This window comes from Pseudophryne corroboree, chromosome 2, assembly GCF_028390025.1.
Source record: "Pseudophryne corroboree isolate aPseCor3 chromosome 2, aPseCor3.hap2, whole genome shotgun sequence".
Classification (NCBI taxonomy): domain Eukaryota; kingdom Metazoa; phylum Chordata; class Amphibia; order Anura; family Myobatrachidae; genus Pseudophryne; species Pseudophryne corroboree.
Window position 1 is genome coordinate 423,424,046 of NC_086445.1, and position 26,448 is coordinate 423,450,493.

A 26,448-nucleotide genomic window follows, 5' to 3' on the forward strand; every position below is an offset into this window, starting at 1 on the left:
TGGCACTGCAGGGGGGGCAGATATAACATGTGCAGAAAGTTAGATTTGGATGGGTTATACTGTTTCTGTGCAGGGTAAATACTGGCTGCTTTATTTTACACTGCAATTTAGATTTCAGTTTGAACACACCCCACCTAAATCTAACTCTCTCTGCACATGTTATATCCCCCCCCCCCCCCTCCCCTGCAGTGCACATGGTTTTGCCCAGTTGCTGCGATCAGATCTGAATTAGGCCCTCAGAATCATGGCCATTGAGAGCAACTCAGGACACAAGGACAGCAGCTCATGATATAAGGGGAGATTTATCAAATCTTGGAGATAAAGTTGAGAGAGAAACTACCAACCAGCTCCTCGTACCTGTCATTTTTCAAACACCTCCTGCAACATAGTACTGTAGTTAGGATCTGATTGCCTGGTACTTTATTTCTCTCCAAGCTTTGATAAATCTCCCATATAGCAACATACTATCAGCAGCTCATGACATAACTTCCTTCCAGACCTTAGAAATTTAATTTTACATGTCAGTGTAATGATAGACTAAGTTAATGAGTCAGTGTTTTTATTGCATTTTCCCACAATTAATGTTGTAATCCATAAAATGTTACAGTAACACATTAGAATTTGTATTTATTTTCTAAGTCATTATGTCAGCATGTAGTGACTATTTAAGGATGAAGAGCAATATTACGGTTTGCTTTTTGTTCTTGTTATTACAGTATACCAATGAGTTTTGCTATTTGAAGCACTCTGCTCCTCACATCTTTCTGGTCACGTCCTGTCTGTTCATATAACAGTTTGTTCCATGTTTTCAACATGCAATTTTTGTTGTTAATTATAGAGGTGCTGAATGCATTGGCGATTTTTTATTTTTTTTGACTGCACGTGTCATATCCGTACTGCGCACGTGCCAACTTAGATTACGGACAACGGTCACAGTGAAGACTTGGATGCAGTGTGATTGACAGACAGGGAACATTTGCGGGGGAAACAGGGTGGGCTGGCGATTGAAATGCAGGCGGGTAATTTTTTGTTTGGGGGGGGAGGGGATTTTGGGTTGGTGTCTGAGCCAGCAACTGCGTCTGTGTATTCAGTTACAATGGCTCCAACAGCTGACTTCTGCCAGACATTCTGAGTAATTATAGGGTTCCCATACATATAATAGGGTTCCTCAGATGATTCATGGTGCGACCCATGTCCTTCCAATGCTGCATCTTTGTACACAAGCAGTGGCATACCTCCCAACATGACCCTCTCCAGGAAGGACAGAATGCTCTGCTCCTGGACTTCCCTCTTAATTTATGCTTGCCATCACCTGTTCTGAAACACCTCTCTTATCCATTACCCTGTTTAATACAGGTGTCGGCAATCATAAAGTAAGGAAAAGTCAAGAAGCAGAGCATTGTGTCCCTCCTGGAGAGGGTCATGTTGGGAGGTATGCAGTGGATATGAGGCACTGACAGTGGGTATCTCGGACCTCTGTACAAATCCCGGAAGCTGCAACATTTGCATATTTTTGCACAAACACTATGAGGTATATGCAATTCACGGCGAATCGCGGCAAATTATCGCAGTTTTTTAATTCGACACAGTTCGACAGGTGAATTCCGGCAGGTGGCTGCCGGAATTCACCATATTCAATGAAAAATGGATTCGACATCCCCGCGGGCGAAAAACGGCCAATTTGCCGGATTTTGCCGCGGTTTTAAAAAACGGGAAAAAACGGGAAAAAAATGGCGTGGGGTCCCCCCTCCAAAGCATAACCAGCCTCGGGCTCTTCGAGCTGGTCCTGGTTCTAAAAATGCGGGGAAAAATTTGACAGAGGATCCCCCGTATTTTTAAAACCAGCACCGGGCTCTGCGCCTGATGCTGGTGCAAAAAATACGGGGGACAAAAAGAGTAGGGGTCCCCCGTATTTTTCACACCAGCATCGGGCTCCACTAGCTGGACAGATAATTCCACAGCCGGGGGTCACTTTTATACAGTGCCCTGCGGCCGTGGCATTAAATATCCAACTAGTCACCCCTGGCCGGGGTACCCTGGGGGAGTGGGGACCCCTTCAATCAAGGGGTCCCCCCCCCCCAGCCACCCAAGGGCCAGGGGTGAAGCCCGAGGCTGTCCCCCCCATCCAATGGCTGCGGATGGGAGGCTGATAGCCTTGAGAAAAATGACAAGAATATTGTTTTTTCCAGTAGTACTACAAGTCCCAGCAAGCCTCCCCCACAAGCTGGTACTTGGAGAACCACAAGTACCAGCATGCGGGAGAAAAACGGGCCCGCTGGTACCTGTAGTACTACTGGAAAAAAAATACCCAAATAAAAACAGGAGACAGACACCTTGATAGTAAAACTTTATTTCATACGTCGACACACACATACTTACCTATGTTCACACGCCGACATCGGTCCTCTTCTCCAAGTAGAATCCACGGATACCTGAAAAGAAAAGATAAATATACTCACCTCAACCAGGGTCTAGAGATAAATCCACGGACTTGTAAAAAAAAAAAAAAACGGACACCCGACCAAACGGACTGAAAGGGGTCCCATGCTTACACATGGGACCCCTATCCCCGAATGCTGAGACCGCTCCGTGACAGCTGTCACACAAAGGTCCCTTCAGCCAATCAGGAAGCGCTACTACGTGGCACTCACCTGATTGGCTGTGCGCTGTCTGAGCTGTCAGACAGCGCATCGCAAAGCCTCTCCATTATATTCAATGGTGAGAACTTTTTTTCCGGGATTTTGCCATTCCATCTATAAAAAATAAAAAAATAAAAAAAATATTATTTTTAAAAATATATAAATAATACTTGTGCCCCCAAAAAAGACAAACCAAGTACCTAATCCCTAATATAAATAGATCTGATATTACCAAGAAAAAAAAACACCAAAAAAACATGTTTCAAATTTTTTTTATTGGTTTCACCCTCCAGAGTGTGGCGGATTGAAAATGACGAATTTGCTGTCTAAAAGCACTGTTGTCGAATTTCCAAACTTGAATTGAGTACACTTTGGTCGAATTGCAGCACTTGTATCATTGCAGAAAAGTCGAATTTGCAAAAAGTCGAATTTTGAAAGTCCATTTTTTTTACGGAAAGTACTGAATTGCATTGACGAATTTATTTTTTTGGCGAAAATGTCCCGAAATTCGACAATTTCGGGAATTCGACCGCAATTGCATATACCCCTATATATGGAGTAGCAGCCACGATGGAATTTGCCTCCACATCTAAATCAGGCCCTGATTTGTCTGATCATAGTTCCTACTATCAGGGGTGTAACCAGAACTTTGGGGGTAATTCAGACCTGATCGTAGCAGCAAATTTGTAGCAGTTGGGTAAAGCCATGTGCACTGCAGGTGTGGCAGATATAACATTTGCCAAGAGAGTTAGAATTGGTGGGTTATTTTGTTTCTGTGCAGATTAAATACTGGCTGCTTTATTTTTACACTGCAAGTTAGATTTCAGTTTGAACACACATTATATCTGCCCCCACCCCGCCCTGCAGTGCACATAGTTTTGCCCAACTGCTAACAAATTTGCTGCTACGATCAGGTCTGAATTACCCCCTTTCTGGCTACACAGCAGCATTTTGAAGGGGCCCACTGTCCCAGTGCTTCTAGAGAGACGTCTTTCCACAGCAGTTGTTAATTGTCTGCCCCATAATAGTGCCCTAGTTAATTTTCTGAACCATAGTAGTGTCCTAAGTCACATTGTAGGGCTGTCACAGAAAACATTATGTAATGCAGTACTGTTACAATTCACCTACCTATAATGTATGGCAGGTGAATTACAAGGAGAAGATAAATGCTGGAGGTGCAGGCAGATGCAGAGTGGCACAGAAATAGTTAGCCAGACTTGACCATGAAATACTGAATAGTCTTGAGCAAGGTATAGCAGGATGTGATGTTTAGCAGACTAAGGACTCTACCTTTAAGACTGGAATGTGCAGCCCCATACTTCACACGGATGATAAACAGCAGGTGAGTAGTTACACAGCTACGAGCCAGGGCTTGAATACAGGACCAGAACGTTTCACAATCACTGTTGCTGGTAATGAATGTCTAAAGAAGTGAGGAAATACTAAGTAATTTATTGAAGCAGTGGTATGATAATATATGGCAGAGGAATCACAGTCACAATCCAAAGTATAACATGAGCAGAGTGTAAACGGTTGTCCAGAATGAGACTTGCAGCAGAGTAATGAAATACAGTAGTTGAACAAGAATCCAGAGTTATAATCCACAGAATTTAGATTGAAGGACTTACACAATAAATCAGAAATGCATGCAGCATAGATGAGGTCCACAGTAATATGTAAACACAAGTAATAAATGCTTAGAGAATCCACAGGGCACAGTAAAAGTCCATAATACTTAGCTACGGTTGTCCTGGAAACACAAACTGGCAGAAACAGGAGATGGTGGACTACATGAACCAGCAGACCAGGCATCTCAGCATGAACAGGAGCCTGGACTAGGCCACCAGGCAATGCAGGTAGTTCAGGCCGTTAAATAATATAATCATATAACCAGCGTGGGAAATTTACACTGGCTGGTTTATAATAGCCACAGTAACCAATGAAAAAAGACAGACTGGGAGTGTTAACTCTAATTACAAACTCTGTGCACCTGCAGAGCTGCATGTACACAGAGAGCCTAAGGAACAGAAAACACAGGAAGACACAGATGGATCAGCTGCCAACAGGCATATACTGAATAGTTAGTCAGCTGACCCCATGTGCATTCTGAACAGAATCATAACAAGTACCCCAAATTCACATGACATAGTGTACGCAGATATTATGCCACATTACAGTGTCCCAGTTTATATTATTTAACATTCTGATCTCATGCCATCCAGTTCATTTTATACCACATTACATGGAGGAGGTGTAGGGACATACCTAGATGTATTGCAATTCCCAAGGCAAAAGCTTGTAAGATCCCCTATGTACCACACTCTGGTTCCCATAGCAGCTGCACTCCCTGCGCCTATGGTATATAGTAGACAAGGGTTGTCTACTATATGCTTTTTTCACCGCTGAGACAGTCAACTATTATTCAGGGTACGAAAATCTCCAGCATCATTCGATGTATCTGAAATGTTGTCAAATGTCACAATTAGTATATTATGATAGGTCCCAGTCATTATTATTGTATTATTATTAGTAATTAATTATTTTATGTATAACGTACAAACATAGTATGCAATGGTGTACATTGAGGGGATTATGGAACAGAGGTGGCAACAGCAACCACAGTAAATCTCACTGGGCCTGATTCCAGAAAGGATTAAGCCTGGAGCATATAAGACAGGGAGGCCCTCCCCTCTTGTCAGCACTGTCCCCCAGGCTATGGCCGGTGTGTGTGCCTCCTCCCCCTGTTCCTAAATTTGGCAGCAGCAGCACAGGTCCTACCTGCACTCCTCATTGGCAGTCGAGAGCCGACAAGGGTCCAGTTACTGTGTCTCACAGCCTTACATCCCCCATGTGTCTATCAGCTCCCCCCCCCTTTGTCTCTCAGCCTCACCCCCTTGCCTGGTGTCTTTCAGCCTCATTCCCACCATTATCTCTCAGACTCACCCCCTTCCCTGGTGTCTTTCAGCCTCATTCATTTCCACCTTTGTCTCTCAGACTCATTCCCCACCCTAAGTCTCTCAACCTTACCCCCTTGTTTCAGCCTATCCCCCCTGCCTTGTGTCTCTATCTCATCCCACATCCTGTGTCTGTCAGTCTCATCCCCCTGGCTCTTAGCCTGCCAGATCTGTAACATGTAGAATGCAGTGCTTCTCAGCTGGTAGGAGCACCAGTGGCACTGTATGCAGGCTGATATCATATGACTGCTCTCTCCTCTCAGCAGCAGTGCCAGAGCCTCTACTCTCCCGGCTAGATCCGCCTCTTTCCTTCTACCGGCTGCTGCTTTCTCTTCTTGCCCCTCTGTCATGGCCACGGCAGGTACGATATGTGAGAAAGTGGAGAATATATTTGGGGGAATACCGCACAGGTATATAATTAGTATTAGAGTATAATATTAATATAATTACCAAAATAGAAAGATAGAAAGAAAACCTAGTTTTCTAATTCTTATTTGGTGGTGCACCCTGAGTCAGTAGGGCAACTTGAAATAGCAAAAAGGAGAAAAAAAAGAGACTCTTTTGTGGGTGCACTCTTAACTTAGAATAATGTATGAAATATTGAAGATAAATATAAAATTCTACTTTTATTAATATCACAAAGATAAAATAATCAGTGGTCAATGAAATAAGGTAACAATCAAAAAATGACAATGAAATTAGTAGCAATTAAATGCTGATACTAGATAATAAAATAATAAATTCCGGCTGCCGGGGTTAAATCAGAATGTTGTAAGGGATTAACCTGGATATGTAATGGTACAGTCGAGCCACAAATGTATACCTGCCCTGCGTTTATACAAAAATTAGAACAATTTATAGAAACTTGGATATTAGGATTAAAGGCCGAAGGACATGACACAACCAGCTATTTGTGCAAAAGGAGGAGCAGTGAGAAATAAGTAGGCAGAGTGAATCTGCTGTCAGTGTTAGACACTGAGCGTATTGAACCAATCTATGCTCTACTAAACTGAGTCTTCCTCATAGGTCTCCCACTTGAGTACTGACCCAGCCCAACACTGATTAGCTTCCAAGATCGGACGGCTTTGGGCGTTTCCAGTGTGATATAATAGTAGAGAAAGTGAACAGTAATCGGAAGCTTCGGAATCACTGATAACAAGGATGAGACAATTAAGGAAATTAGAATGGATCTGCTGCCAATGCTAGACAGGGGTATGACCCTGAATCAGTGGTGAGAGTCCATGAAAATAGATAAAGGCAGAAAAAGTAAGAAGAAATGCATGAATAATGGTCACGGTCCTGTTAGACAAATTAAGGTTTTTTCACAGGGAGCATATTGAAATATACAATCTGTTAATAATAACAATCATTAATAATAGCGATTGCTAAAATGAAGCCAAAAGATTGTGATGCTCCTAAATAGACAAGCTGGATTGATATTATGTACCAAATGGTCTCTGCAACAGTAATATTCTAGTGCAGAGTACAAGTATCTAAAAGTATCTATAATTAAAGGTATGAGTCAAAGAAAAGGATAACAGTGTAACGAATACACAGACAGTATCTATCGGACTGTGAATGCATGCAAAAAATATAAGTAAATAACTGCCAATATCAGAAAACACAGTCAAAATAAATAGATGACTCTGGACATGATATATATTGATAAATTAGTGCTGATTAACGCATGCACATAATCGATAACATGAAATGGGCCGATAGTAACTGCGGGAGCCGATAAATACTGATAATCCAGTCAGCGCGGACGACAGTTTGATAATTCTACCGTTATGATTAGGAATTACTAATGAAAAATAGAGTGCTGGAAATGGATGACAACAGAATGCTGATATTACCGGCGACGAGTGTCAGATGGAAAGTCCTTTCACCGTACTGAAATAGGTATCCGTCGGTTGAAAAGTGTGCGTGGCCCCTGGGCTGGGAAGGTACAGGGCGCAGGCAGGTATGGAAGACGTCCGCCGTGACAATGGATGACAAGTGGAATGTCCTTTCCCGTACTGCAACCAGTCTCTATCTGTCAGAGAGTGTACGTTGCCGCTGGACTGGACAAGGCATGGGGCGCAGGCAGGTGTGGGAAGACGTAAAGCGCTCCGGACAGCCGGAATAAGAAGAGGTTGGAAGGCGCATTTCACCCGTCCACCGGGCTTGATCACTTCCTCAAGTGAAGTGGAGAATGGCTGAGATGTGGGGGCCAAGGATCCCTCTCCTCAACTGACACAGGACCCCACATTGCTGCAGTCAGCGGAGGCAGGGTAGGAGCAACTGTGAAATATAGGCAGGTACTTATCCATCATGCAATATCATCAGGGAGGCATCTGATTGGCTCCAAATTTATTCACCAGCGGGACAACAACCCCAAACATACAGTCAATGTCATTAAGAACTATCTTCAGCGTGAAGAAGAACAAAGAGTCCTGGAAGTGATGATATGGCCCCCACTGAGCCCTGATCTCAACATCATTGAGTCTTTCTGGGATTACATGAAGAGACAGAAGAATTTGAGCAAGCCTACATCCACAAATGATCTGTGGTTAGTTCTCCAAGATGTTTGGAACAACCTCCCTGCCAAGTTTCTTCAAAAACGGTATGCAAGTGTACCTAGAAGAATTGATGCTGTTATGAGGCAAAGGGTGATATGATTTAAAGTTCTCTTTTGTTCATTCAATTTGCAGTTGAATTGATAAAAACAATATTAACACTTCTGTTTTTGAAAGCATTCTACTTTGTAGAATTTTTTTAACACCTGCCTAAAACTTTTGCACAGTAATGTGTATTATATACACTGCTCAAAAAAATAAAGGGAACACTAAAATAACACATCCTAGATCTGAATGAATGAAATATTCTTATTAAATACTTTGTTTTTTACATAGTTGAATGTGCTGACAATAAAATCACACAAACATTATCAATGGAAATCAAATTTATTAACCCATGGAGGTATGGATTTGGAGTCACACTTAAAATTAAAGTGGAAAAACATACTACAGGCTGATCCAACTTTGATGTAATGTCCTTAAAACAAGTCAAAATGAGGCTCAGTAGTGTGTGTGGCCTCCACGTGCCTGTATGACCTCCCTACAACACCTGGGCATGCTCCTGATGAGGTGGCGGATGGTCTCCTGAGGGATCTCCTCCCAGACCTGGACTAAAGCATCCGCCAACTCCTGGACAGTCTGTGGTGCAACGTGGCGTTGGTGGATGGAGCGAGACATGATGTCCCAGATGTGCTCAATTGGATTCAGGTCTGGGGAATGGGCGGGCCAGTCCATAGCATCAATGCCTTCGTCTTGCAGGAACTGCTGACACACTTCAGCCACATGAGGTCTAGCATTGTCTTGCATTAGGAGGAACCCAGGGCCAACCGCACCAGCATATGGTCTCACAAGAGGTCTGAGGAACTCATCTCGGTACCTAATGGCAGTCAGGCTACCTCTAGCGAGCACATGAAGGGCTGTGCGGCCCCCCAAAGAAATGCCACCCCACACCATTACTGACCCACTGCCAAACCGGTCATGCTGGAGGATGTTGCAGGCAGCAGAACGTTCTCCTTGGCATCTCCAGACTCTGTCACGTCTGTCACATGTGCTCAGTGAGAACCTGCTTTCATCTGTGAAGAGCACAGGGCGTCAGTGGCGAATTTGCCAATCCTGGTGTTCTCTGGCAAATGCCAAAAGTCCTGCACGGTGTTGGGCTGTAAGCACAACCCCCACCTGTGGACGTCGGGACCTCATACCACCCTCATGGAGTCTGTTTCTGATCGTTTGAGTAGACACATGCACATTTGTGGCTTGCTGGAGGTCATTTTGCAGGGCTCTGGCAGTGCTCCTCCTGTTCCTCCTTGCACAAAGGCGGAGGTAGCGATCCTGCTGCTGGGTTGTTGCCCTCCTACGGCCTCCTCCACGTCTCCTGATGTACTGGCCTGTCTCCTGGTAGCGCCTCCATGCTCTGGACACTACGCTGACAGACACAGCAAACCTTCTTGCCACAGCTCGCATTGATGTGCCATCCTGGATGAGCTGCACTACCTGAGCCACTTGTGTGGGTTGTAGACTCCGTCTCATGCTACCACTAGAGTGAAAGCACCGGCAGCTTTCAAAAGTGACCAAAACATCAGCCAGAAAGCATAGGAGCTGAGAAGTGGTCTGTGGTCACCACCTGCAGAACAACTCCTTTATTGGGGGTGTCTTGCTAATTGCCTATAATTCCCACCTGTTGTCTATTCCATTTGCACAATAGCATGTGAAATTGATTGTCAATCAGTGTACTTCCTAAGTGGACAGTTTGATTTCACAGAAGTGTGATTGACTTGGAGTTACATTGTGTTGTTTAAGTGTTCCCTTTATTTTTTTTGAGCAGTGGGTGTATGTATATAGATAGATAGATAGATAGATAGATAGATAGATAGATAGATAGATAGATAGATAGATAGATAGATAGATAGATAGATAGATAATTCATTTTTAGCTTTCTCCGAACATGCTGAAACACTCACTATTGTGATTGGCTTCTTTAGCAGGAATAGGATATAGCAATGTAGGAATGTTGTTAAAGTGAGTACACATCATGATTTTGTTCCCTTGAAATTGGTATGGCATTGTACATTAATATAATCATTCATTCATCATTCATTTTTGTATAAACACTGACACAAATAGTTTCACTAAAGAGATCAAAGTGAATGTAGGTGGTATTGTGCAGTGCCCTATCCCATTAAACTTTAACTTTTGGCAGTAGTTATTACAGCCTGACTAAATACTGCTGATGGATTGTGCAGATACTAAACAATTTTACTCCTGTGCTTAAATAAATAAAAGACAGGCTTTAGTCCAGTAAGTATATAATTGGCTTCATGCTATCAGACCATCAAGGAAAGAAAAATCAGTGGTCGAAAATGTAGTACAGATTGTTGGAACACAAAATATGTGTGTATTATCATTCACCCACGCTTTAGCTGTTGATGAGCACTGTGTGGTCTAGGTGTCAATGTTTCCAAGCAAAAATCTACGTGTTTACTCTGTTGAAAGTAATTGGAATTGTTCTCAAATAAATAAAATTGTGTGCACTGTTTACATCGTCTTTTATAATAGAAAAAAAAAGAATAATCTGGTAATTATTTATCCATACTTACTAACTTTGGTGGCAAGAGATTCAGCGCAATGTGTGCGCCAAAGGTGCATGCATGCCCCCCAAAAGGGGGCAGAGCCTCAGGTGAAAGGGGTAGAGCCTAACAATACCCCCTTTTGCATCACTGTTGGGGCGTTCCCAGCACTCTTCAAGACACTGAGCTGTCCCCAGACTCTCATTCCACTGTGAACAAATGCGCACAGCATCTATTCACCCACTGCTTGCAGCAGAGCTGAGCAGCAGTGACAGCGACCACTTTACCTTTACATGCCAAAAATTAGATTAATAGATACTTTTCCCCAAAATGTATATATTCAGATAGGTCTGATAAACAGTTAAATCCCCACTCCCCTAAAGACATCTCACTGAGATTTAGGATACTGGCCTAATCAATTATCATACTGGGCTAAAAAGCTGAGACTGAGTTGCTGTAACATCACTGCCCCTACACCTGTGTATTAATCAACTAATAAATATAGAGAAATGCTGCGAGGCAGATCTCAGTATCCGGAGCCTTACCTCCGGCGGGGGCTCTGAAAAAGCCCTGAAAAAGTCCAATAGAACGAAACACGTGTCAACGGCGTTATGGCCGCTACCTGGTCTCACTAATGTCCATTGTGAAAATGAATATATCCAAATATAAATGAAGTTATAACTAATGTTTAATACTGTTATGAAATTAGTGCATTGTAGATAGGAGATACTGAACACAGCAACAGGATGATCTCTCTGGAAACTAATGAGAGATTTGACTAGTATAAGTTAATATCAATGTATATTGCTGTTGTGAAATTGCTGTATTGTAGATGAGAGATACTGAACATAGAACACTATAGCAATAGGAGGACCTCTCTGGAAATCAATGAGAGATCTGATTAGCACCAGTTAATTCTAATGTTTAATGCTGCTATACAACTGTTACATTGCAGATAAGAGATACTGAACACAGATTGCTATAGTAACAGGAGGATCTCTCTGGAATTAATGGGAGACCTGATAAGCATAAAGACCCACTAGAAGCCTTAATAATTAAGTAATTCAGTAGGGCCATCTAGTGGGGCTATTTAACAATACATAGTTACCAGTAAATCATAGCGGTATATGCAATTGCGGTCGAATTCCCAAAAATGTCGAAAAACGGGTCATTTTCGACACAAAAAAAAAATCGACAATGCAATACAGTACTTTTCGTCAAAAAAACTGACTTTTCAGATTCGACTTTTTGCAATTCAACATTTTGAAAATTCAACATGCAGTGGTAAAAATGCGGCAATTCGACAAAAGTATATTCAATTGAAGAATGTGGATTCGACTTTAGTGCTTTTCGACAGTAATATCGCCAATTTCCTTCCGCCTCACTTTGCTGGCGGAATCTAATAAAAAAAAATTTAAAACATGTTTTTTTGTGTTTTTTTTATTGCTACTAGCATATCTATTTATATTAGAAGGGATTATGTACTTGGTTTGTCTATTAGAGGGACACAAGTATTATTTTTATATTTTTTTAAAGATTTTTTTTTTAACTGACTAAAATAGAGAGAGCATGGTTTTTAGTGGGAAGGGGTGGGAATGGGTTAAAATCAGGAAAAAAAATGCGTGGGGTCCCCCCTCCTAAGCATAACCAGCCTCGGGCTCTTTGAGCCGGTCCTGGTTGCCAAAATACTGGGGGGGAAATGACAGGGGATCCCCCGTATTTTAACAACCAGCACCGGGCTCTGCGCCTGGTCCTGGTGCAAAAAATACGGGGGACAAAAGACGTAGGGGTCCCCCGTATTTTGTGTACCAGCACCGGGCTCCACTAGCTGGACAGATAATGCCACAGCCGGGGGACACTTTTATACCGCTCCCTGCGGCCGTGGCATTAAATACCCAACAAGTCACCCCTGGCCGGGGTACCCTGGAGGAGTGGGGACCCCTTCAATCAAGGGGTCCCCCCCCAGCCACCCAAGGGCCAGGGGTGAAGCCCGAGGCTGTCCCCCCATCCAAGGGCTGCGGATGGGGGGCTGATAGCCTTGAGTAAAATGAAAGAATATTGTTTTTTGCAGAAGAACTACAAGTCCCAGCAAGCCTCCCCGCAAGCTGGTACTTGGAGAACCACAAGTACCAGCATGCAGGGGGGAAATGGGCCCGCTGGTACCTGTAGTTCTACTGCAAAAAAAATACCCAAATAAAAACAGGACACGCGCACCTTGAAAGTACAACTTTATTACATACATGTCGACACACACACATACTTACCTATGTTGACACGACGTTCGGTACACTTGTCCAAGTAGAATCCACGGGGTGTACCTGAAAATAAAATTATACTCACCTAAATCCAGTGTCCAGTGATATTTGTAATCCACGTACTTGGCAAAATAAAAAAACGCATTTACCCGATCCACACGGACTGAAAGGGTCCCATGTTTACACATGGGACCCCTTTCCCCGAATGCTGACACCCCCTGTGACTCCTGTCACAGAGGGTCCCTTCAGGCAATCAGGGAGCGCCACGTCGTGGCACTCTCCTGATTGCCTGTGCGCGTCTGAGGTAACAGAAGCGCATCGCACAGCTCCTCCATTATATTCAATGGTGGGAACTTTGCGGTCAGCGGTGAGGTTACCCGCGGTTAGCCGCTGACCGTGTGTGACCTCACCGCTGACCGCAAAGTTCCCACCATTGAATATAATGGAGGGGCTGTGCGATGCGCTGTCTGACAGCTCAGACGCGCATAGCCAATCAGGAGAGTGCCACGACGTGGCGCTCCCTGTTTGGCTGAAGGGATTTTCTGTGACAGGAGTCACAGGGGGTGTCAACATTTGAGGAAAGGGGTCCCATGTGTAAACATGGGACCCCTTTCAGTCCGTGTGGATCGGGTAAATGCGTTTTTTTATTTTGCCAAGTACGTGGATTACAAATATCACTGGACACTGGATTTAGGTGAATATAATTTTATTTTCAGGTACACCCCGTGGATTCTACTTGGACAAGTGGACCGAACGTCGTGTCAACATAGGTAAGTATCGACATGTATGTAATAAAGTTATACTTTCAAGGTGTGCGTGTCCTGTTTTTATTTGGGTATTTTTTTTGCAGTAGAACTACAGGTACCAGCGGGCCCGTTTCCCCCCGCATGCTGGTACTTGTGGTTCTCCAAGTACCAGCTTGCGGGGAGGCTTGCTGGGACTTGTAGTTCTTCTGCAAAAAACAATATTCTTTCATTTTACTCAAGGCTATCAGCCCACCATCCGCAGCCCTTGGATGGGGGGGACAGCCTCGGGCTTCACCCCTGGCCCTTGGGTGGCTGGGGGGGGGACCCCTTGATTGTAGGGGTCCCCACTCCTCCAGGGTACACCGGCCAGGGGTGACTAGTTGGGTATTTAATGCCACGGCCGCAGGGAGCGGTATAAAAGTGTCCCCCGGCTGTGGCATTATCTGTCCAGCTAGTGGAGCCCGGTGCTGGTGTTAAAAATACGGGGACCTCTACTCTTTTTGTCCCACGTTTTTGCACCAGGACCAGGCGCAGAGCCCGGTGCTGGTTGTTAAAATACGGGGGATCCCCTGTCATTTTTTCCCCGTATTTTTGCAACCAGGACCGGCTCAAAGAGCCCAAGGCTCGTTTTTTATTGAATATGTCGAATTCCGGCACCCGCCGGACGGAATTCGACGGACGAATTGTGTCGAATTTAAAAACGGGCGAAAAAGTGCCGCAATTCGCCCGGAATTGCATATACCCCATAGTGTGTATATATTGCAGCTCTTGCATAGCAAGTGAACTACTTTTGCTGAGCATTTAACTGTGTGGCGTGCTACCACTCATACCAAGCTACCAGCAACAAATTCAATTTGTGACAGCATAATTATTACATGTGTACTCAGCTATAGGGATTGCACACAGTAATTTCATTCAATAGCTATGTGGTATCCATTGTAACAAACGAAGTTACTGCAGAAACTATATCTCTTTCTATTTGAATTGAGGGATGCCTCCAGTAAAATAACTGTGTACATCAGTAGTCCCTTAAATGTATGAGAATATATTTAGCACATACATACAATAAATCTAGAGGGGACACACAAATAACACACAGTCTATAATTACTGCGGTGTACCAAATTGCAATATTTATAAATCAGCAGGTGAGCTATTAAATATTTTTATATGCTCACATTATAATTACAACTATATACAGTATATAAAACTGCTGTGTCTATTAATTAGCAATAGAACTATTCAATATCCAGCATACATGTATATGCTTTCACTACTTATTTAGCTGCTAATAAGTTATTAGTTTATAAGCAGCCTTCACCATAGAAGACACACATAGTGATCCCTCTTGTAAGCTATAGTGCACTTCGGGGGTCATTCCGAGTTGTTCGCTCGCTAGCAGATTTTAGCAGCATTGCACACGCTAGGCCGCCGCCCTCTGGGAGTGTATCTTAGCTTAGCAGAATTGCGAACAAAAGATTAGCAGAATTGCGAATAGAAAATTCTTAGCAGTTTCTGAGTAGCTCGAGACTTACTCCTACACTGCAATCAGCTCAGCCCGTTTCGTTCCTGGTTTGACGTCACAAACACGCCCTGCGTTCGGCCAGCCACTCCCCCGTTTCTCCAGACACTCCCGCGTTTTATCCTGGCACGCCTGCGTTTTTCCGCACACTCCCAGAAAACGGTCAGTTTCCGCCTAGAAACACCCACTTCCTGTCAATCACACTCCAATCACTTCAACGATGGAAATTCTTCGTTCGGATGTGAGTAAATCTACTAAATTTTGTGCTAAATTACTTAGCGCATGCGCACTGCATACTATGCGCATGCGCATTTTTTACTTAATCACTCCGTTGCGAAAATCGGCAACGAGCGAACAACTCGGAATGACCCCCTTCATTATAAGGGATACACTTAGTGACCCTCTCCAATAGCTTGTACTCCATTGCACCAATACAGTTACTGCAGAAAGTTACATCTGTACTGATTTGTGGCAAGGGAAGATATTGCTGAAGGGATGTTACACTGAATGACATCTCAAACCACTGCTGAACGTACCAGGGCCCTCATTCCGAGTTGTTCGCTCGGTATTTTTCATCGCATCGCAATGAAAATCCGCTTAGTACGCATGCGCAATGTTCGCACTGCGACTGCGCCAAGTAACTTTGCTATGTAGAAAGTAATTTTACTCACGGCTTTTTCATCGCTCCGGCGATCGTAATGTGATTGACAGGAAATGGGTGTTACTGGGCGGAAACACGGTGTTTCAGGGGCGTGTGGCTGAAAACGCTACCGTTTCCGGAAAAAACGCAGGAGTGGCCGGAGAAACGGAGGAGTGTCTGGGCGAACGCTGGGTGTGTTTGTGACGTCAACCAGGAACGACAAGCACTGAACTGATCGCACAGGCAGAGTAAGTCTGAAGCTACTCTGAAACTGCTAAGTAGTTAGTAATCGCAATATTGCGAATACATCGGTCGCAATTTTAAGAAGCTAAGATTCACTCCCAGTAGGCGGCGGCTTAGCGTGTGTAACTCTGCTAAATTCGCCTTGCGACCGATCAACTCGGAATGAGGGCCCATATGCTGGATAAGCTTTGTTAAAGTCAGTAGTCACATGAGTTCAGTATAACATTGCATACAAGCAAATAATTAATATACTCCTAACAAATATCATACAGCATCTAATATCTCAATACTAGAATAATTATTGAGAACTAACAAGAAAACTATTTGAAAAGTGAATTGTATAAACGGATTGTAGCCTGTTAAGATATATTCAAACTGGATTAATAAAGACACGACACAGGTAGCGAGCCTTGGCTTTTAACAATTTTATTTTATTCATGGTTTATGATAAGTGTATCACATGGTGTACTGTACTGTCTTATTTCGTGTTTGGACAATTTTAATGGATTTATTAAAGGTTAATTTTTTTTTATGGATTTATTAAAGGTTAATTTTTAATCATTTTTTGTGCGCCAACAAAGAGACATTCTTTTTCCCTCTTTTCTCTTGCATACCCTGAAGAGTATCCAGCATTTTCTGGGGTTCACTAATTTCTATAGGAAATTCATTAAAGATTACTCCTCCATCGTTGCTCCTATTACCGCATTGACAAGGAAGGGTTCCAATCCTGCAGCGTGGCCACCTGAGGCACTAAAAGCATTCTCATTTCTAAAAGAGGCCTTCATAGCTGCTCCTATCTTTCAACAACCTGATCTCAGCCATCCCTTCCAAGTGGAGGTAGATGCTTCCTCGGTGGGAGTGGGAGCCGTTTTATCCCAGTTCTTCAAAGACCAGAAAGCTCATCCCTGCGCTTACTTTTCCTGGAAATTCTCCCCGGCGGAGCAGAACTACGCTATTGGGGAACAGGAGTTGCTGGCTATAAAACTAGCTTTTGAGGAGTGGAGATACTTGCTAGAAGGAGCACAGCATCCAATTTCTGTAATCACAGATCATAAAAACCTCTTATATCTTCAAACTGCCCGATGTCTAAACCCACGGCAAGCCAGGTGGGCACTCTTTTTTTCCCCTGTATCTCATTCAAGCTCAGTTATCATCCAGGGTCTCTCAATCAGAAAGCAGATGCTCTCTCTCGTTCATTTAATTCGGATGAGTCCACCGATCATCCGGAGAGACAATTCATCTTGGATCCAACCTCCTTTACCATGACTTGTACTGCTCCACTTCCTCCACCCGGGAGAGCCTTTGTTTCACCAGAGCTCCGAAAGAAGTTACTAACATGGGCTCATACTTCACCCTGCATGAGATGTGCAGGTGGTGTAAAGACCCTTAAGTTTATCCAACGCTCCTACTGGTGGCCTCATCTTAAAACTGATGTTCTAGAATTCATAGCAGCCTGCCCAAAGTTCGCCCAACATAAGAGTCTGAGAGGATCGCCATCTGGGCTTCTTCATCCTCTATCGGTCCCACAAAAACCCTGGACACACATAGCCATGGACTTTATAACCGATTTGCGTGTCTCCAGAAGTCGAAACACCATTTGGGTCATTGTGGACTGGTTTTCCAAAAGGGTGCACTGTGTCCCACTCACAGGTCTTCCAACCACTTCACAGCTATCAAAATTGTTCATATCAGATGTCTTCCAGTTACATGGACTTCCACAAGAGATTGTTTCCGATCGAGGGCCTCAATTTGTGGCTAAATTCTGGAGAGCACTGAGTTCAGCCATCGGAATTAAATTAAGTTTCTCCTCCGCATACCATCCTCAGTCAGATGGCCAGACTGAGAGAGTGAACCAAGACTTAGTGTTATGCACACCAGTGCCAGCAGGAATGTACTGGTGTCTGAACGGAGATGGATGCAAAACAAATGAACTCACAGACAGACTGGGGAATATGACATTACATACATAGAAGGTGATAGGGTAACAAAATAAACACAAAGTGAACAGAGAAGCCCAAAGGCTAAGAAACTGGGTGTCTCCCTAGTATTAGGAATGCTCAGATGGAAAGAAGCGAGATGTTGTGATTTAATACGTAGAGAACCCGAAATGCTGTTGCTAAGGGCAACAGCAAAACCCTAAAGGGTTACCAACGGGTGTGGCAGTAAACTCCTTGGTCAGAGATGGAGTAATAGACACAAGGAGAGTCTGCACAATCCTAGTCCTCACTTGCAGTGCACTGGTTCAGCTTACTGCCACTAAACTGACACCTGAACACCTTGCACAGTGAGAAAGGATTTTGGCAGGCAAGTCTGAGAATACAGCCGCAAACCTGCTAGGTTCACAGAGTAGCAAAAGAACTCCAGCAGGTTAAACGACTGACTCCAGTCTTACTGCTAGGTCTGGATTGGCAGAGTGTAATACCAAATCCCAAGGCCTATTTGCAGTAAGCAACAAACAAATACATAGTTTACACAGTACTAGCTAGCTTTCAGGAACTGACTAACCAACAAAGATTCAGCAGCATCTGCCTAACCTGAGAAGAGGGTTTATATAGCAGGTGCTGTCCACGCCCCACTCAGACCTCACAGACTGTGAGCACAAAAACCAGCACCGGATCCCCTGCCGTGCACAGAGCCTGTAACCACTGCACAGCAAAAGACCCGAACCGGAGTATCAGCTACGCTCAGGTTACTCCGCTAGCACTTGTCTCCCGGTTGCCATGACGACGTGGCAGCACAGAGCAGGAGACCCTAACAGTACCCCCCCTCTGACGAGGGGTCAAAGAACCCCTACCACCAGGTTTATCGGGGAACTGCGAGAAGAAAGAGCGTAACAGTCTGGGGGCATGAAGATCACAACTGCGCACCCACGACCGCTCCTCCGGGCCATACCCCTTCCAGTGCACCAAAAATGACAGCCGACCCCGAACCATCTTGGAGTCAAGAATCCTTTCAACAACAAACTCCCTCTGGCCACGTATCAGAAGAGGGGAAGGTCTTCCACTGGAAGAAGGATTACAAATCGCCCGTTTTAAAAGGGAACAATGAAATGTTTTATTGATACCCAAAGAACGGGGTAGATCTAACTGAAATGCCACCGGATTGATAACCCTAGTGATCTTATAAGGACCGATGAACCGGGGGCCTAACTTATGAGATGGCTGTCTCAACTTCAAATTCTTGGTAGACAACCAGACGAAGTCTCCTAATTTGAAGCTGCAGGGTCTTTTCCGCTTATCAAAAACCCTTTTGGTCACTAATGACACAGACACAAGGGCTTTCTTCACTTTCCTCCAAATACCTCTAAGGACCGAAACCACAGAGGAACCACCAGGCGTGGAGTCCTGGGGGTCAAAAGAATTGGCCTTAGGATGATGCCCATACACACAAAGGAAGGGAGAGATCCCTGTAGCAGAGTGAGCCGCGTTGTTATAGGCAAACTCCGCCATGGACAGATGAGCAACCCAGTCAGTCTGACACTTGGAGACATAACACCTAAGGAACTGCTCCAAGGACTGGTTCACCCTTTCAGTCTGCCCATTAGACTGCGGATGGTAGCCTGACGACAAGCTGACAGAAATCTGGAGATCGGAACAAAATGCCCTCCAGAATTTGGCCACAAACTGGGATCCGCGGTCAGAGACCACATCAAGTGGCAACCCGTGGAGGCGCACAACATGCAGCATAAATAATTCAGACAGGCGTCTGGCCGATGGCAGCCCAACCAATGGAACGAACTGCGCCATCTTCGAAAACCTGTCAACGACAACCCAGATGGCTGTCATCCCCGAGGATTTGGGCAAGTTCACCACAAAATCCATTGAAATGTGGGTCCATGGCTTAGATGGAATAGAGAGTGGATGTAATGGGCCAACAGGAACCCCTCTAGGAGTCTTATTTCGGGCACAGATGTCACATGCCCGAACCCACTGATCCACATCCCTAGCCACCGAGGGCCACCACACCGCCCTAGATAGCAACTCCCGAGTTCTGGCAATACCCGGGTGACCTGCCGACTTCTTGGCATGGAATTCCAGGAACACTCGCTGTCTTAACCTAGGAGGCACAATCAAAAGACCTACCGGAAGGTCTGGAGGAGCCTGCTCCTGTGCTCTAAGGACTAATGACAAGAGGTCCTGGGTAATGCCCACTTTAATACATGATGGGGACACAATGGGCAATGGCTCCTCGGTGGTCTCCTGGATTGGAGCAAAACTCCGCGAGAGCGCATCAGCCTTGATGTTTTTTGACCCAGGGCGATATGTTATCAAAAAATTAAAGCGAGCAAAAAACAAAGCCCATCGTGCCTGCCTGGCATTGAGGCGCTTCGCTGACTCTAAATATGCCAAATTCTTATGGTCGGTGAGAATTGAGACCACAAACTTAACCCCCTCAAGCCAGTGTCTCCACTCCTCGAGTGCATCCTTAATAGCCAACAATTCCCGGTTACCCACGTCATAATTCATCTCGGCAGGCGAAAATTTACGGGAAAAGTAAGCACAGGGATGAAGGCGATTATCAGACACCCCCATCTGAGAGAGCACTGCCCCAATACCCATCTCAGAGGCATCCACCTCCACCACAAAAGGACGCTCTGGATCTGGGTGTCGCAGCACCTTGGCCGAGACAAATGCCCTTTTGAGACGGGCAAAAGCCGCTTTGGCCTCACAAGACCAGTGAGCAACATCCGCCCCTTTCTTAGTGAGTGCCACCAAGGGCGCCACTATAGACGAAAATCCAGCGATAAATCGTCTAGAAAAATTCGCAAAGCCCAGAAAACGCTGAAGCGCCTTCAAACTAGTGGGCTGCACCCAATCCAGAACTGCCTGTACCTTGGAACCCTCCATTTGGAAACCTTCTGGGGAGATAATATATCCTAGAAATGCGATTTGCTGAACTTCAAATTCGCACTTCTCCAGCTTCGCCCCAAGCCGGTGGTCTCTGAGTTTCTGGAGGACTAAGCGTACATGCTTCCGATGTTCCTCCAGGGAATGGGAGAAGATTAGGATGTCATCTAAGTATACAACTAAGAATCTATCCAAATATTCCCTGAGCACATCGTTCATGAAGTCCTGGAAGACTGCCGGGGCATTACAGAGCCCAAAAGGCATCACCAAATATTCATAATGCCCTGAGTGGGTATTAAAGGCAGTCTTCCGAGCCGTACCGGCGCCGATGCGTGCAGCAGCAGAAGTGTGAGCTCCGTGTGCCGCCCCAGCCCGCGCTAGCCCGCACGCTGCACATAGCGTTACAGCCCGCTCCCGGACCGCTCACCTGCCTGTGGGAACACCTCTGGCACTTGATGGAGCGCATCCTGGCCGCCCCAGAAGCGGCTAAGCCCCTCAAACAACGTCCTGCAAAAACGAAAGGGGATTCCAAGATGGCCGCCGGACAGCAGACACAGCCGCAGCAGCAGCAAGTGCACACAGATCGTGAGTTACATTCCTCCTCTGACTCCTCTGTGAACACAGCTCTCCCTGTACATGCTGCCCCCTCTACACAGAAGTCTAATAAGACTACAGAGCAGGCTGAGGGCCCAATTACATACTCTGATATGGTAAAGGCAATTCAAGACTCCATTAACCCTATTATGGAATCTCATGCTGCCAAAGTCACACAGGCAGTGCATGACATCAAATCACAGTTTAAACAGCTTTCCAAACGGGTGCAGGCTAATAAACATCGCCTTGGGGAGACATTTCATGACGTTGCCGATTTAAAGGAACAGTGCGCCTTTCTTCAGAAATGCCATTACCAGCTTCTTAATAAGGTCGACGATCTCGAGAATAGATCACGCCGAAATAATCTGAGGGTTGTTGGGCTGCCCGAGGCCCTTAAAGGGCCAGCACTCTTTTCCTTCATACAAGACACGCTGCCTGATCTGCTTGATATCCAAGATTCCTGCGTGGGTATGATTGTGGAGAGGGCCCATCGCATTGGTCCTGCAAGGCCTACGCAGGATTCCCGACCCCGGGCTGTTATTTTCCGTTGTCTAAATTACATCCACAAAGACACTATCTGGTCTGCGTCTCGTCGTAAGCGGAATTTACAATGGAACGATGTGAGGATTTTTATCTTCCAAGATTATTCGGCAGAGGTGGCCAGGGCACGACGTGAATTCACCCCACTTTGTTCCCGCCTAGCCAAAGCAAATAGAAAATTCGCTCTCATATAACCGGCACGATTGCGCCTGTTCAAAGGATCTTCATTTACAGACTTCTCCGCCGTGGCTGATGCGGAAGCATATTTATTGGAAGAGGAGAACGGCCGTTCTTCACTGCACCTGCCCTCAACGGACTCGACTCCTGACTGCTGACCACGGCTATGAAATTCCTTAGCGTGGTTATCTCCTCTTTTACTGGCGATTACTCTATTGCTTTGATATATCTGTTTATGTTATAGCTGCTAATCGCTAGAAGTTCTTGAAATTATTAGTGGGAGGAGACGCCTCTCTTACCGACATAAATGCTATGTCGGGTGCCATTTCACCATTAATCCCATTCTGAAAGGGATGCTTCCTCTAAGGCGCCTTCCACCTAAAGTTCTCCACATGTTATTCTGAGTTATGTTTTGTTTATGCCATATATAAGCTATGCTTATTGTTTCTCAGTACCAGGGCTGGGGCAAGCCTGGAGTTCTTATCTGGTTCTCCATTTGGCAAACTATAGGTCAATTTAGATTATCTTTGTACCCGAAGTGCACTTTTGATGCTAATCTTTTGATCCATTCTTTTCTGGATCCTCTGCTTTACTTTTCCCCACCTTTTCTACCCATTGTTCTCTCCTCTCTGTGTCTTGTCCTGTCGGTTTTCTATGTCCATGATAGCAATGTATTTTGTAGATATGACATTATCGGTTTTATTTATTGCCATGAATCATACCTTTCTTCAACAGAATGATGACCAGTTTAAAAATTGGCACATATAATGTAGGTGGCTTCCACTCCCCCATAAAGAGGAAGAAAATCTTACTTTACTTATCTAAACTGCATGTAGATGTTGCATTCCTCCAGGAATCTCATCTCCTTCCCCCTGAGATTGACAAGCTCAATTGCCTGGGCTGGAGAGTGCTGGCGTCCGCCCCATTTACTGCCAAGGCCCGTGGAGTACTCATTTTGATTAGACGCTCAGTCCAAATAGACCTTCACTCCTCCCAATCTGATACTGAGGCAGATATCTCATAGTAGACGCCACCCTAGATGACTCACGTTTTCTCCTGTGTAATGTATACGCCCCCAATATTGATCCCCAACCCTTTTTTCTGTACATTGCCGCTAAACTGCACCCACACTCTCATAAACAGGTGATACTCGCAGGTGACTTTAACTCTACTGTATCCAATGCTCTTGATAGGAATACCAAATCCAGATCTAGCCGTTATACCCCCAAATATGGTTTACCATATTTAATGTCACAGCTGCAGTTGGTGGATGTGTGGCGAGCCTGTCATCCAGTCGACCGTGAATACACTTGTTTATCGGCTGCTCATGGTACACTGTCGAGAATCGATTATCTGCTCATCTCGGCTTCTATGTTTACCAGGGTGCAGACTTCTGAAATTGAACCGGTGTCCTTGTCGGATCATGCGGTCTGCTGGATGGCTCTCGCCACCTTCCCCAATAGAGGCCCTGTCAGACAATGGCGCTTCCCATCCCACCTGACCAATTCCATTCAATTTCGAAATATGCTGGAGGCATCATGGGCTGACTTTAAACATTGTAATGTAGCTGCAGAGAATGAATCACCGCTCCTGTTCTGGCAGACGTCTAAGTCAGTACTAAGAGGCTCTATTATCTCCTTCACCTCCAAACATAAGAAAGACACACAAGCTCTGTACCTTGATGCTCAATCTAAACTTACTGACGCCTACCAAGCGTTCACGCAGTCTCCCACCCCAATTATCAGAAAACTCTACCATGAACAGAAATCCCTTTTTGACAAACTCTTAACCCAAACCGAATCTAAATTGACATTTATGTCTCAATGTAGATTCCATAAATTCGGCAATCGATCTAGTCGATTGCTTTCAAATCTCCTGAAAGGTCAACATCCCCCAACACTTATCCATGCTTTAACTAGGGCTGACGGCACTGTGGTACATGATTGTGGCCAGGTGTCTGAGGTTCTGCAGTCTTTTTATTCCTCATTATACTCTGAACCCTCTATTGATCACCAACAACAACACTCTTTCTGGTCTTCCCTTACGCTTCCCTCTCTGTCTTCTACCTCATCCCAACCCCTACTGAACCCCATTACTGAGGAGGAGGTGCTCCATACAATTCACTGTTTAAAACCAAACAAAACCCCTGGACCGGACGGTCTAACCAATGAATACTATAAAATACTGGCCCCTCAATTGGTCAAACCCCTTTGTGAACTATTCAACTTGCTGTTGTCCGGAGCACCCCCTCCACTATACTTCAATGCTGCGATTCTGAAAATTCTCCATAAACCAGGGAGAAACCCCCTGCTTCCCAGTTCATATAGACCTATATCCTTATTGAATACGGATTACAAGATATATACCAAGATCTTGGCAGACCGGGTAAAGCTTCTCTTGCCCTCTCTGATCCAGGAGGACCAGACAGGGTTTATATGGGGGCGCCACTCTACGGTAAATGTGCGTAAGATACTGACTGTCATGCAGTGGTTGGAGACTTCGGGAGACCAGAACCCCTATGCCCTTCTCTCCCTTGATGCTGAGAAGGCTTTTGACCTAGTCACATGGGATCACCTTTTTGACACCATGCACAGGTTTGGGTTCCCGGAGGCCTTCATCCATGCAGTACGTCTCCTCTATCATGACTCTTCCTCTCAAATCCTCTCTAACAATTATATGTCCTCTCCCATCCCCCTCCATAGAGGGACCAGACAAGGCTTCCCCCTTTCACCCCTTCTATTTGCTATAGCTATAGAACCCCTGGCCACTGCACTGCGCATGTCTCTAGAATATACTGGTATTGTCGTTGGGTCGACTGAAGTGAAACTCAGTCTATTTGCCGATGACATGCTTTTATTTATCTCTAACCCCCAATTTACCATCCCTGCTATAAAGCACATTATAGACCATTTTAGCTCTTTCTCGGGATTTCGCGTGAACTATGACAAGTCACGCCTCCTCCCTCTAGGCCCTGGTCACTCCACAAACCTTCTATTCCCCACGCTGACACAATTCACAATTTGCCGCTCTCCACTTAAATACTTAGGCATCATGATTCCCCCTAATCTGGACGCCCTATACTCTGCTAATTTCCACCAGATATACTCCTCGGCGGAGAAAATATTGAACGGATGGATGGATTTACCTCTATCATTGTCTGGTAGGGTAGTGGTTATTAAAAGCTTTATTTTTCCCAAATTATCCTATGTCCTCCAGATGCTTCCCTTGCAACTTTCCAAGTCAGATATCCAACGATTTGACTCCCTGTTTACAAGATTCATCTGGGCAAAAAAGAAATCTAGGGTATCCCGCCATATTTTGCGACTGCCGAGGCCGGAGGGTGGTTTTGGGATGCCAGACATCTCTGCTTTTTCAAATGCAGCTATGTATCGATACATGGTAGATTGGTTTTCTGGTGGCACCGTATATACTCTCCCCAACATAGAGGAACACCTTTTCCATCCTTTCTCCCCAGCTGCTCTCCTTCATGCACCTACCTCACTGACTCCTTCCCATATAAAATCCAACATACTCTTTCATGACTCTTATAAAGCCTGGAAATCTATCAATAAACGATTACACAGGAACTCCTCTAACTCCCCTTACACCACCTTTTGGGGCAACCCACAATTTCCTCCTGGTTTGGACGGCCGTGCTTACTTGACGTGGAAAGAGAAGGGTATCTCGTGCATTCGAGATATCTTTGACCCTGGGGGTAAGATCTACTCTTTCTCTGCATTATCAGATAGATATGGTCTACCCAACTCCCAATTTTATATGTACATCCAATCCCGTCATTTTGCACGGTCAATACCACCTGGAATGGCCCTTGATACGGCCATTGACCCTCTTACCCCTCTCTTGCGTTTTAATCTGACCATAGGATATAGGCTGCGTAATTTATATTCTATTCTCATAGACTCAGGGAAAACACCTTTGCAAAGTGCTCTCCACTCGCGCTGGCAGCGAGACATACCTGATTTCTCGGCTATGTCGGTACTTATGTCCAAACTGCCCCCCACATTTAAATATTTAAAATCCGCAGCTTTGCAGGAAACTCACCTCAAATTCTTAAATAGAGCCTACATCTCCCCGAAACAGCATTCCTATTTCACCCTGGCCTCTACGGGTCGATGTTTTAAATGTGGGATGGCTGAGGCCACCTACTAT

At 44.9% G+C, this 26,448-nt stretch overlaps 1 protein-coding gene and 1 pseudogene across 3 annotated transcripts in view; one reads left to right on the top strand and one right to left on the bottom strand.

The window, feature by feature from the left end:
- Positions 1–26,448, top strand: part of EGFL6 (EGF like domain multiple 6) — a 475,748-nt gene that overhangs the window by 244,674 nt on the left and 204,626 nt on the right. The window lies entirely within an intron of this gene.
- Positions 6,592–6,710, bottom strand: LOC135052480 (5S ribosomal RNA; annotated as a pseudogene).